The sequence below is a fragment of the Rhipicephalus microplus genome, chromosome 3, assembly GCF_043290135.1.
Source record: "Rhipicephalus microplus isolate Deutch F79 chromosome 3, USDA_Rmic, whole genome shotgun sequence".
In the NCBI taxonomy this organism is placed as follows: domain Eukaryota; kingdom Metazoa; phylum Arthropoda; class Arachnida; order Ixodida; family Ixodidae; genus Rhipicephalus; species Rhipicephalus microplus.
This window is the reverse complement of record NC_134702.1, coordinates 231,043,125-231,055,630: the sequence shown is the minus strand read 5'-3', so window position 1 is coordinate 231,055,630 and position 12,506 is coordinate 231,043,125. Positions and strand designations below refer to the sequence as shown.

At 48.9% G+C, this 12,506-nt stretch overlaps 1 protein-coding gene and 1 long non-coding RNA gene across 2 annotated transcripts in view; one reads left to right on the top strand and one right to left on the bottom strand.

The window, feature by feature from the left end:
- LOC119168081 (uncharacterized) overlaps positions 1–12,506 on the bottom strand; it is a 29,571-nt gene that overhangs the window by 16,520 nt on the left and 545 nt on the right. The gene's annotated exons all lie outside the window — the stretch shown is intronic.
- LOC142804163 (uncharacterized) lies at positions 4,509–11,591 on the top strand. The gene is made up of 2 exons (XR_012894483.1): positions 4,509–5,912; positions 10,494–11,591. It is a non-coding gene; the product is annotated as an uncharacterized LOC142804163 (long non-coding RNA).

Below are 12,506 nucleotides of genomic sequence, written 5' to 3'. Positions count from 1 at the left end.
GGCGCCGGTCCTGCAGGCGCGCGCCGGGCTGCGTTGCTGTGACGCATGCGCGTTTCAGCACGTCCCGCGTCCCTACGTCACAAAAGCAGGGAGACGCAGTGTTGTCTGGGTAACACATCGGCATGTCGCAATCCGCACCGGCTGCCGTGGGGCCGCGCCGACAGACGCTGGTCGCGCCTGGCGTCAGACTATAGGCACCGAGCAGTCGAGTTTTCCAGTCTGACTACAGCGCCAGAATACATAGCCTAGCGGATAAAAAAAAAGAAACCTTGAGACGGACTCGGTGAAAATGGAACGCGAAGCGAGCATGTCGCAACCTTCATCTGTCGGCGGATCGTGCCCGGGATACATTGGGGACGCGAGCAAGCGTCTCTTTTCTGCGTGCCCCTAACGGCGAATGCCAGAAACTTTTAGACGGGGCAGTGTGTAGGGAGCCTACATGAACAGCCGTTTTTAGGGTGATGTCAGCCTTTGACCCCCTACATGCCGCCAACGCACCGCCGCCCGCCAAAACACAATGTTGCCAGACAGCAACGCCGCGCTGTCGCCCCATCTTGGTGCCCGCACTGCGTCTACGCCCGGTTGCGTTTAGTTCTCAATAATACGGCGTCGAACGTTGCGGTAGCGTGTTAAACGCTGCCGGTGAAGCCTTAGAATGCCTGGATGCTGCGTACCGCTCTGCACTAACCACAACAGAAAGGGGGTGCGAATGTTCCGCTTCCCAGCGAGCCCTGGCCGACGACAACTATGGCTGGCTCAAGTGAAGCGAGACGGCTGGGAGCCCACCAGTGCGTCTCGTATTTGCTCTGTGAGTACTGCATATTTCGTTCACTGTTTTTTCCTGCGGCACACGTATATGTGTTTCGCGGTGTTCGCGAATGAGTAGATAACCGAAGTTGTCGTTGCTGCGTCCACGCATTGCGAGTAGGAAGCCCACAAACGGGACGCGTCCGCGCGTTCGTACGGAGACGTGCTCGCTAGTCTGAGCTGTTACCACGCTTGCGTTCTTCTCAGCGTAACCTCAGTATTATGTCGCAAGTGTTCGTGTGTGGGCTGCGAATTTCTTCGTGCGCTCACTTTGAGAACTGGGTCGCTTACACGACCTTTTTGTTGTGCCGTACTTCGCGTAGCTGGAGGGAGCGGCGGCTGGCTCCAAAATGGCGGCGCACATAAAACTATGCTGAATTTGGTGGAAGCTGGCAACAACGTGCCCCGTTCCCCGCTGGTTTTGGCTGAGTTTCTTGAAGGCACTTATTAAGATGTCTCCACCCTAAAAACGGCCGTTCATGTAGGCTCTCTAGCAGTGTGAGCAACGCAGCTCCCTCTGGTCAGTGTGCGGTGCCGAGTGCTCGCGTTCTGCTAACATAACGTCGCTGTGCCTAGCGTGCGCGCACGTCAACGCTACATTGGAGTATATTGGGCGCTTCATGATGCGCTCATGGCCATTTTGCTAGCTCCACACATACCAAATTCGGTGTTAAGTTACGTCACTGAATGACGAAAGTATATGGCTGGTGCAAACAAGGTAATCCTGACACGCGTGTCATGTAAGAATATGACAACATACCATGCCCATAGCATACTCGCGGTCGTTTTGCTAGCTCCACATATACTAAATTTGGTATCACGTGACGTGAATAGATGACGAAGGTGAATGACACATGCAAACACGATAATAACGACGCGGAAGTAATGTACGGCATCATTTACCTCCACGTGGTAACGTTGTGCTGATTTTAAAACGACATTTCAACCTTTCTCATTCGTGCTTCGCATATCATCGATTCCCACTGTGCGTGGGATCTGTCATTTTTTTTTTAATGTGCCCACGGTGTGCTCGCTTGAATTTCTTCCGCTTATGCACTACCACTTGCGCGAGCATCGGGGCGATGTTTTTCTTTTGAATGGGGGAATAATGCCACCTATCCATGAGCTGCGGCGAGCACGAGCCCGCATCCAGGAGAAACAAACGAAGAAGCAGTTTGGGACAGCACGGTCTCTCGCTCAATCTTTTTGGTTGTGCCGTGTCACTGGCATGCGTCTCATTGACTACGTGGTATTCCTTGACCAAAGTCCTTTTTCACGCGTGACAATGCTGTGTTTCATCCGTTGTGTCCACTGATCCCGTCACTGAAGGGTAGAAACGAACACATTGTGAATCGACATGTCCGAAACGCCGGCAGTGTGAACACCGTGTCACCTTACAATCACGACACACATGTCCCGTTCACGTATTTGTAATTGCTGGCCCCGCATCGCATGAAAGAGGGAAAAGAAAGAGTGCGAGGACGACGCCAGCGTAAGGATTGCTCGCACGCTATTGGTTCCTTTTTGTAGGGGACGTGCACGCCTGTAGGTGACGTGCTGGTGACGCACGCACGCGCCCGCGATGGAATGTGCGGAGTTTTTCCAGCTGTTCCATCGTAGGGAAGCAACCACAACCTGCCGCCACACTCTTTCTTTACCTTTCCCTTCTGCCTTTCTGCACCTCTCTTTCCCTCTCCCTGCAAGAGCTGAGCCGAACCGTGCTACCCGCAAGAGTTGTAGAAGAGCGACTTTTTTGTTTTGTTTTATTCAATCAACCACTACATCATACGCGCCACTGCTGGCATGGTGGACGCTCATGTGCGAATTAAAGTTGGAAATTACCATCTAAAGTTCAATCACATGCATCACACTTCTGTCACACACCATACTAGTTCCAACTGCCCTTGCACAAACGCGATTCCGACTGTCATGACAGACGCCCAGACGCTCACGTCTGAATTAGACGCCAACACATCAAACGTGAAGCGTGTTTCGTTCAACGACGCAGCTCCGAATGACATGGAAGCCTCGCGCACATTTACGTGCGAAATAGACCCCTGTTCAGCCGGCCCATCTGACGTGAAGTGCCTCCTCGTCGACCTCTGCACGGACGGATGCGCACGAGCGGCTGCCAGCTACAGCAAAGCAACTAATAGGACGATCCACGTCGTATTAGTTGCGATCCACGTCGTATTAGTTGCGATCCACGTCGTATTAGTTGCATTGCTGCTGTCTGTCCTCAAGGCGTCACAGAGGCACTTCACGTTGACAGTCGGAACCTCTTCACTCATTGAAACCATCACCGTGCTATCGCCATTTTATCGAAATTCACTCGCTGGCGCCCTCGCCGCAGGGTTGCGATTCATCCAAGACACCGAAGGGGCGAGGGTGCTTCACGCGATGGAACAGCCGTAAACACTTCTCTGTGTTTCTCTGCCGGCGTGTCTTGGAGAGATCGGCGGCTGAGCGAAAATTCGCCCCATGTCTTTGCTTCAAGTGACCACGAAGCGGGCAATCTTGGGAGAGTTAACAATGCCCTCTGCGAGGCTTCCGCGGCATCTGAATAGGCAGCTCGAGCACCCGACTGAAGTCTTTTCTTCGCTACCTTATTTTGTAACCCAGACCCCGTCCCTCCTTACCACGGATTTTGGCGGGGGCCGCGCCGTTTAGCCGGAGAGGGTCTATGGCAGAGCGGGGAGCATGACTGAAAATGAGGTGCAGGTGTGCAAGTTTAGCCGGTGTCGCTGCGTCACCGAACGTTTCTAGAACTAGGTAAGTTGCAAAACTGAGCGGTGTTGCGCGGCGCCGTCGCTGCCAACGACAAATGTGGCACTGCTGTCACATCCGGATTCACTCACTGCATGCTCACTCGTGTCATTCCCGTGTAACCACCATCGCCTGTGCATGTTGCAGTGCGCCGATATCTGTGGAGGCTTCTTCCTGCGTGAACAGTTTTGTGCTTAAGCGTGCCCTGTTCTGCTTTGTATGTGTTGCGTGTTTTCATCATGCCCAGATGTTGCGTTCCCGGCTGTAGAGTAGCTTCAGAAAATGAGAGACACCACAACATTTCTTTTGTACCCACGTGTACCTGAGCAGCCAGAGGTATGGGACCACGCGATTCCTCGTGCTGATAAGAAACTGCCTAGCACCTCACGTTTGTGTGATATGCACGTTCACGAGAAGGACATCTTGAAGACTTTCACTCACGTCATATGGTAAGAAAATACAAATCGCCAGAGCAAAGTGGGAGCTCGTCGAAGGATGCGTTCCACAAATATTCCCGAATTTGCCCGCTTACCTTTGTCGCGGGGCCCGCGACAAAGAAGCAAAAGCTGCCCGATAGGAGGGTATTTTCCAGAATATCATTGGCGAAAAAGAATAGACTATCTCCGAGCACTGAGTTCGAAGACAGTGAAATAAGTCCCGACATGCCGTCAACTAGTGGCGTGATTTTGCTTCAAGACATAGAAAACGTTTGTTTGCCTGCTGCATGCTGGTGGAAAGTTGTTGAGAATGGCGAGACAAGCCGTCTTGTGGTGTTTCTAGGGCTGAAAAAAAAGCGCCATTTGTGAAGAAATATGTTGTCGTCGCAGAAGACATGACAGTCACCATTAGCAGCCGTCGCCATCGCTTGGCGAAGTCGCCGTGCAATCTAGATACCATCACCCAATTGGCCGAACTTCTGGGGGACATAGAAAAGCTGAAAGTGTGTTCATGTTGTCCCAATGCGTCAGCAGGCAGACTCGTGAGTAATGACAACGAAGGCCTCACCGATACCCCAAAGTGCGGTCTCTGCTCGAAGCTTTGGCTGAAGCTGTGTTAACAGGTTTCATTAGAGGAACTCAAGAAGAAGCAGAGGGAAGACATGCTCAAGGTAATGGCCGCACGCGTAGCTTTTCGACTGTCTAAGTTGCTAAAGGATGTGACTGACATGAAAAAAAAAAGCTGTTTACATAACCAGACAAAAGCCACGGGATTGTGCCATATAGTTGTAATTTATTTTCAAGCACGAAAAACACAGACACAAGAGACGATGCAAGACATTGTAATTGGGTTTTTCGCGTGTAAAAATCTATTGCGAGCATACACCAACTATAGGAACTAACCGAAAGACTCGTGTGTGTTATTCTATATATATCAAGCATTGTTTATTGTGGGCTGTTCAGAAAGCCATAATTATACTATTTTTGCCTTACACCGCTAATTATTACGCAGTATTAAGTTTCTGCGGCAGCACAACAAATCTCGATAATATACTGTTGGCAAAGCTATTTAAAAACGGCCGCCACGGCGTCTTGCCACGACGACTACGCGTTTTCGTCTGCTAGCGGAAGCTTATTGCGCCGCCAGTGCCACCAAACCGGAAGCTGTCCCGGCGCCGTGTGCCGAGTAGTCTGACGCGGGGAGTTTTGCAACTTACCTAGTCTAGAAACGTTGGCGTCACCAGCGCGCGCGTCACCCGCATTTCACCTCCAGATGCGAACAAATAGCGCGCGAGCGATCCCGAGGCTGGCACTGGCGTCCTCCTCGCACTCTTTCTTTTCTCTCTTTCGTGCGATGCGGGGCCAGCAATTCCAAATACGCGTCCCGTTCCGTTGCAGCACAGGCACTGCATAGGCCGACCGGGGGCTACCATCAGGGCTAATTCACCAGCAACAGGGCCTCGAGTGGCGGATCATCCACTCTCATACCACTGTTGAGCTTGATGAGCTCAGTGCGTGTTGTCGAACTCTCCTCGGTGAACGCTCCCGAGTCACTTCCGTCACACGACTAAGCGCCGTCAGTGATGTACGCACATCATCGTCTGCCACGCCATGCAACAACCAGTGAAGTCGCAGTATCACCTGGTGCTCCTTGGAGTCGATGACAACAAGACAGCGTCTTCCTTAGCCAAAGACCAACCAAAGCCAAAGATCAGCCAAGACGTAAGATTCTTCCCCACCGCGAAATAAGGGCGTGCGTCCTCCGCAGGGCAAAGTACGCGAGATGAGAGCACAGGCCACCACGTCGCGACGATGTGCCGACGCGCACTCATCGCACCATCTTGCTGGTAATGCTGAAAACAAAATAGTTCCCCTCCCCTCCCGAGATGACTGTCCCCAGCGGTAAGTGGCAAATATAAATATCTTGCCGTTTTACGTTGAGGAACGAGCTCCTCCACGGCTCTGTGCTTAACGCCTGGCACTCGCGTTTCAAGGGTCCGAAGTTCGATTCCGCGCACCAGAGTCTTTTCTGGATTTCTTTCTTGCGTTTTCATATATATAGATACCTATACATATACGGTGAGAGACGGCGACGCCCACGCAGGCGGCAAAATCCAGCCGAGTGTGTCCATATAATTGCTATCTCAACGAAAAGGCTGTGAGCGGCCAGCTTTCGTTGTGACAGTGTGAAATTCCGCGCAGGCCTGGCGGCATTTCATGCTTAAACCACTCGGGTGTTACCAAATAATTTGCAAGCCTTTACGTCGACCACCAGTTGCCTAAGTTAGCCATTCTAGGCACGACCAACCCCGAAAAAAAATCCTATGTATGGCCCTGTCTACTACCTATGACATTTTCTGTCTATTTCATACATAGCTGTTGTTATTAAGAATCGATCGAAGTTACCAACTTAATCAACAGCATTACTGATCACGTCACACCTGTGGCGGATTGAGAGGGGAATGGGGGGGGGGAGGTAGGAGCGAGCGCCCGCCCCCAAATCCTGTTTCAGCACCCCGCCCCCCGTCTTCAGTGCTTGTCATCCACCTCCTGTCACCAATTAGAAAAATCTGCGGGACCACTCTAAGCCCACATCATAGCCTCCTATATTCTTTCATGCCAACGCAGTGGAGCGGTGGAGGCCATCCGCCGCCCTCTCTCTTCCTTCTCGATTTACGCCTGCCTTCTCCGCAAGGGGCGCTCGCACCCCATACTTTCGTGTACTTGTGCACGGGAGCAAAGGCCAGAGAGGAAAACCAGGCAATGGTAGAGTGTATATCAAAGGACATTGAGGAGTTAGGAAGAGAGTGCGAGATAATTATACTAAGAGACATGAATGCGCACATAGAAGATATAGATGGGTATACCGACCCGACAGGCAAAATGATCAAGGATATGTGTGAAAGGCTTGATTCGATCATTTGCAACAGTACCGAGAAGTGTGAAGGGCAAATAACATGGGAGGTAGGAAGGCTGCAGTCGACGATAGATTATGCACTAATGTCACATAGGATGTATGATAAGCTCAGGGCAATGCACATAGATGAAGGTGGCTCCAGAAGTCTGGGTAGTGATCACAAACGTATCAAGCTAAGTTTTGGAAGAGCAGTGAAAGTGGGAAGGAGACAAGATGAGCAACTACAGGAAAATTTTTATTCAGAAAGGCAAATTGAAATAGCCACCAACAAATTGAGAAAGTAATCACGGAGGATAATAAGACAGTGTGGACATACACGAATCTAATTAGACTCTTTGAGCTAGAGCTTGCTAAGACGCGTAATAAGTCACCCCGGAAAAGAAGACACAAACCCAAAATTTGGTGGGATGAGGAAGTTAAGAGAGCCATAGCAAAACGTCAGGAAGCCTCTAGGGAACACAGACATGCTAAGCAGCGGGGTGAACCGACAGATGATGTTGAAAGAAAATGGGAAACCTTTCTAAGCTGTAGAAGGGCTGCATCCCTTCTGATCAATGAAAAGATTAGAAGAAAGGGAGCTCAGTGGCTGGCAGAAGTACATAAAAAAGATAGAAAGGCAGCTGCGAAATTTTGGAACCATCTAAACTCCCTAAGAAATGACACGAGCCTAGAGCAGAGTTCTATAACTACAGCCCAAGGTGCCAGACAAGAAGGGGACGAAGCTATTGAATATATAAGAACAAGGGTGACAGAAAAATTTCAACAAAGAAGTACTTTATGCACCACAATAAACAAGGACGAATAAAGTGGTGCAATGGCTCCATTTTCACAACGAGAGTGGGAAAGGGCTGAGAAAAGGGTTCCTAGTAGTACATCAACAGGCCCAGATGGCATTCCAATTACGCTGATAAAGACATTAGATCCGAAGTCTAAGCAGGCTTTGAGAGAGACAGTGAGCAAAATAATAATCGATGGTGAAGTTCCCAATGGATGGAAACTTAGCAGGATGAGCATGATCTATAAAGGAAAGGGGGACAAAGCTGACATAAACAACTACCGTCCTATAACAGTGACATCAGTGGTCTACAGGCTGGCGATGCAGATTATAAAGGAAAGACTGCAGGCATGGATAGAAGATGAGGGGGTGCTGGGGAACTGCAGAATGGGTTTCGGAAACACAGGAGGTTGGAAGACAATCTGTTCTCACTGACGCAGTGCATCGAAATAGCAGAAAAGGAACACAGGCCCCTGTGGCTAGCAATTTTGAATATCAAGGGAGCGTACGATAGCGTGGTTCAAGAGGAATTGTGGGGAATACTGGACACACTAGGCGTGGAACATGTAGTCACTAATCTTTTAAAGGGTATTTATAAAGGTAACAAGGTAGTTATAAAGAGGGAAAAGCAGGTATCCGAGCCTGCAGAGGTGAAACGGGGGCTTAGGCAGGGGTGCCCCATGTCAACCTTGTTTTTCATGATGTACCTACAAGGATTAGAGTCAAAATTAGAGAAAAGTTGGCTTGGCTTCAACCTCTCTTTAGTGAAACAAGAAAAACTTATTGATCAGGCACTACCAGCATTAATGTACGCAGAGTATATAGTGCTAATGGCCAACAACAAGGAAGATATGCAGAGATTGATGGACATCTGTGGTAATGAGGGAGGTAGGTAAGATTTTAGATTCAGTAAGGAAAAATCAGCAGTCATGATTTTTAATGATAACGAAGGTAGTGAGCTTAGAATACAGGAGGTCACGCTAGAGATAACAAATAAATACAAATATCTGGGCGTATGGATAAGCAACGGGACGGAGTACCTAAGGGAACACGAAATATACGTGACGACTTAAGGAAACAGGAATGCAGCAGTGATGAAAAATAGGGCACTGAGGAATTACAATAGGTATGATGTGAGAGGAATATCGTAAGGGGTCATGGTTCCTGGGCTGACGTTCGGCAATGCGGTCTTGTGCATGAGATCAGAAGTTCAAGCAAGATTAGAAATTAAGCAACGTGGAATAGGTAGGCTTGCTTTAGGAGCTCACAAGAATACACCAAATCAGGGAGCGCAAGGTGATATGGGATGGACATCATTTGAGGGCAGGGAAGCTAGCAGCAAGATAAAATTCGAGAAGCGATTGAGAGAAATGAAGGAGGAGCGTTGGGCTAGGAATGTTTTCAGCTACTTGTACATGAAGAATGTCGATAGAAAATGGAGGAAGCGAACCAGGAAGTTGACTGGTAAATACTTAGAAAACAGCAGGTGGCCAAACCAAAAAAAAGCTATCGGTTAAGAAGAAAGTGATGGAAACGGAGACTGACATGTGGAAAATGGGCATGATTAAGAAGTCCGCACTAAAGATCTATCGAACTTTTAAGCAGGAAATTGCCAAGGAAAGGATCTATGATAATACTCGGGGTAGTTCTCTACTGTGTGAGGCAAGGACGGGAGTACTGCGAACCAAGACATATCGGGCCAAATACGAAGGGGTAGACACAGTATGCAGTGCGTGTGGAGAGGAAGAAGAAATGCCGAACACTTGATAATGTTCTGTAAAGGGCTTCACCCTTTAGTTCAGGATGATGGCGCAGAGTTTTTCAAAGCACTGGGGTTTAGGGACCGGGAGGGCAAAATAGACTTTAAGCAAGTAGACTTAACTAGAAGGAGGTTATCTGATTGGTGGCTAAAATCAAGGCACGAGTGAAAATTAAACTCTTTACTTCAAAGTACGAATCCACAAACTCACTTTTTAAGGAAAAAAAATAAATATAGTTTTGGGTTCATTAAGTATTACGGCTTGGTGGCGCTAGCCACCGCCCGATCTAAAGGGTACAGCCATATCCATTCGTCCATCCATCTATGCCCGTACATGCTCTGGAGCGTACCAAGCATAGTCAGCATAGCAGCATAGTTCGCTACGCTGCAACGTGTTGAGGCACCTCGAAGCCCTCGAAGTACCTACAAAAGTGGCTCTACAAGCAAAAGTTGTCCCGTGTCCGTCGTGTTTGCCGCAGGTAATCTTGTGTGTCTTGCGGAAGCAACGGTTTTAATTATGTTTTTGTTTGGACTATCAGGGAAGCATGACAGAACTCGCAGACAATGTGTACAGTGCTCGCGGAATAAAACACGTCCTGTAAAGATTCAAAAACAACAAATGGTATATGCAATTTAACGTGATAAGAACGCCATATCGCTGCAAACCTGACCGCTAATGTTAACGTGGTCGTTGGTGTAAGTGTAAGAGGCAGCCCTACGCCTTCGTAGCACAAATTCGGAACGCTGCAAGTGGAAGTACGTTTAATACATAGCTTTAAATTGTCGCTTTTAATTCCTTGAGCATTTTACACTGAATTATTTACATGAACGCTCATTGCTCTAACAGTGTTCTGATCCTTAAGGTTCAGTGCCACTGAATGAAGCGACCGTTTGTTTACTATTCTACGGGTCAATGTGTGAGTTGCTAGCGCCGTCACAATCTATATTGTTTGCTACTCTAAAAACTGTGATTTACGGTGCATATTCATGCTGCATTACTTTTAACATACCAATTTGGTTTTCTATCTGCAGTGTTGAATCAGTAAGGGTGCTCTGTACCCGACACGATGCCGTACTGCTACGTACCACGCTGCAAGTCTTTGAGCAAACAACGGACACATCGTTCCACGAGATACCAAGCGATCCGGAACTTCGAGCGAAATGGCTAAAGGTCATTTCTCGGGACGACTGGACACCGAATTCGACGTCGTGCTACTCGACTGTATGCAGCCGACGCTTCGATTCCTCCGACTTCAAGAAGGGCTGCAAAATTCACAAACTCAAGAAAGACACTGTTTTCAGCATGTTCGAAGCGTATCCTCCGCACCTGCAGCCTCCGAAAAAGAGAGAGAGAACCGACGCGTCTGTGAGAAAACGCGATGCAGCTGCGCCAGTGAACACACCACCGCGGAAACGAAGAGCAGTTCAGAGCCAACTGGAGACCCCTTCACTTCCTCGCAATGACTTGCCGTCCGTCGACATCGACTCTCAAGATTTATCACTGATGGATTGCACCGCAAGCGAACTGCCGCTACCTCTGGAAAACATAATGGCAGCAGAAGTAATTGCTTGTCAACGCTGCCGCAACAGAAAAACACAAGGGTGCAAACCAGCGAGGAATTCCCTGATGCGCACGTAAAGAGCTCATAGAGCGGCTAAACCGAGATAAGCCTCTACTTCCCACTCCAGATGTGGCTGCATTGGCTATGGTCGGTGGCTGCCTCGTAAGAGCCGTACGAGAAAACATCGAATGTGAGGAGTGCTTCGCGCTTTTAACAAAGCCAAGCACCTCGACCCCATCGGACTCGCTCATTAAACACCAAGACCGCGGTGGACTTCTTTATCCGTCCGCACAACTTCTAGATATTCTCTACGCACTACAGAAGTTCGTCGAAGTTCTTCTAGCGACAAGAAGGCGTATGCATCACTCATAAAGGAGGCTGTGAACAATGCTGCTGAAATCCTCCGCTAGTACAAAACTTTGATGTGTTCGAAGCCAGGGCACCAGGAGAATTCGCTCAAACTGTTGCTGACAAAGTTCTTCCGCCCAATATTCACCAACTTCGCTCTGAATGCGACAGACAAACATGACGTCGCCAAATTGTTCGAAATAAAGCCGCTTTCACGAAAGACCCTGAATCTGTGAGCTTGATCTTACAGTTGGGGGCCTAAGTGAAAGGTCCAGTTTTCACAATATGTCTCGTGTTTCTTGCTTTCAATGTACTGTGGGGATGGAAAGAAACGCCAAAAGTGCGGCATCTACATTCTCTGCTGGTTCGAATTTCTTTTCGTGTTGTTGTATCCTGCATGATAATTAAAAGCCGCTAGAATAAAACTATTCTAGCATATTTCATTTTTATTCCCACCAGGGTCACAGCGGGATGCAAAGATCGCGCCACACTGTTCGCGTTCTTTTTCTATCACCCCTGTGCATCATGAAGAAACACCAATGCAATCTGCGCATTTATTTTACAGCTCCATCTCTAATACGAACGCAAGTTTCTCTCCAAAAGCACGCGCGCAACAGCGTAGTCGCGTCGTCTGCTCTGGCAGTGGGTATGGGGTGACAGCGCCGTGTGGTGGCGAGCGCATGAAGTAGAAGGTACGGGCGGGGCGCCTTGCTCCGCTCCCCACTCGGCGGGCATAAAAAAATATAGGAGGCTATGCACACATTAACAGCGTTTACGCTATGACGGGCTAGTAACGTAGCATTTTGAGTGAACTCACGGAGAGATATTTATATGCCCGTGTTTTTTTTTTTTTTGCGCACTTGAAAGCTACGCTATGACGAGGTTTTTGTGCCACTGAAAACAAAAAAGTCTGGACAACCCCCCCCCCTCCCCTCGCCCCCTAAAATGAGTCACTGCATCCACCCATGCCTCACCACGTGGCCTTTTTTTTTTTTTTTTGCTCTATAGAATGGTTCGCATCATCAGTGCGGCCCGGTACCTCGGGTCCTATCATCACTCACTGTTCGGCCACCTTTATTCTGCTTAAAATATTATCGTTGACAGGGGCGGCGCTAGGATTTATTTCTTAGGGGGA